Here is a 1,759-nt window from a genome sequence, read left to right as displayed (position 1 = left end):
ATATATATATATATATTCATGGACTTTGCATGATTTCATGTTTTGTGATCTCCTTTGGGTTCTCCAGTATGCCCTCATCAGATAATCAAGATGTGAGCCCCAATGGGCACAGTGAGTGATAAGAATGTCTGTAACGTGCTCCGGAATGTGTTGGCATCATATCTGAAACAGAAATCAAAATGTAAAAATAAGTTAATTAATATGTACTATACATATGTGTACATATGATATAGAAACACATGCATACATATACACACTACCATATTTATTTATTCAAATATATACTGTAGTTATGTATATATGGGTGTATATATATAATCATTTACATACATACATATACATACACATACACATACATGCACATATACAAATATATATATTTTTTTTCCTTTTTTATTTGTGTGAATACAGTGGGGGAAATAAGTATTTGATCCCTTGCTGATTTTGTAAGTTTGCCCACTGACAAAGACATGGTCCCAGCTGCCTTGAGATCATTAACAAGTTCCTCCCGTGTAGTTTTAGGCTGATCTCTCACCTTCCTCATGATGAAGGATACCCCACGAGGTGAGATTTTGCATGGTGCCCCAGATCGATGTCGATTGACAGTCATTTTGTATTTCTTCCATTTTCTTACTATTGCACCGACAATTGTCTCCTTCTTCTCACCCAGCATCTTACTTATGGTTCTGTAACCCATTCGATCTTTGTGCAGGTCTATGATCTTGTCCCTGACATCCTTATAAAGCTCTTTGGTCTTGCCCGTGTTGTAGAGATTAGAGTCTGACTGATTGAGTCTGTGGACAGGAGTCTTTTATAAAGGTGACTATGTGAGACAGCTGCCTTTAATGCAGGTAATGAGTTGATTAGGAGCATCTAACTGGTCTGTAGGAGCCAGAACGCTTAATGGTTGGTAGGGGATCAGATACTTATTTCTCACTACAAAATGCAAATAAAGTTATATAATTTATACAATGTGATTTTCTGGATTTTATTTTTGATATTCTATCTCTCAATGGTAAAATTAACCTACACGTAAAATTATAGACTGTTCATGTCTTTGTCAGTGGGCAAACTTACAAAATCAGCAAGGGATCAAATACTTATTTCCACCCACTGTATAAAAATAAATAAATATATATATATATATAGATAGATAGATTGATGTATGATAGATACATAGATAATAGATACATAGATATATAGATAGATTGATATTACATAAATTAATAAGGTAAAACAGTTAGAAGAAAGTGGAGCGCTGGCTTAGAGGTGGGTGCAGACCCCAGGACCCCGACACTGTACCTCTCTTTTTCACATTACTATTGGGATTACTGGTGTGTTCTGTTCCTTCTAGATATATAGATTAGAAAGCAGACATGACATTTAGGTCTAGACATGTATATTAAAATTTCCAAAGTAGAAAAATCTGCAGCCATATAGATGAGACGTTTTGGATATATTGTACGGTACATGGTTACATTCTCGGCTAAGCTGTTCCTTTAGGTTGAATGGTATAGAATTATGCAATGTTGGATTTCCAGAGTTATTTATTAAACAGGAAACGTGTTTTCCTCCATTAGTCAGGCATTATGTTGTGGTGTAGGATGTGTCCGCTATGTACCGTGTATATATCTGAGCTCACATGATGGCGGTGCATCCAGTACCTGCTTATAGCTGCAGAGGAAACAATGGGATGACCTACAGGTGTGGGGCAAGTTTCATCAGACTGCTGGGATTCCTCTCTTGTCTCTCGGTTTAC

Source organism: Ranitomeya variabilis, chromosome 5, assembly GCF_051348905.1.
Source record: "Ranitomeya variabilis isolate aRanVar5 chromosome 5, aRanVar5.hap1, whole genome shotgun sequence".
In the NCBI taxonomy this organism is placed as follows: Eukaryota; Metazoa; Chordata; class Amphibia; order Anura; family Dendrobatidae; genus Ranitomeya; species Ranitomeya variabilis.
The sequence above is the reverse complement of the archived record's forward strand: the minus strand, read 5'-3'. Positions refer to the sequence as shown.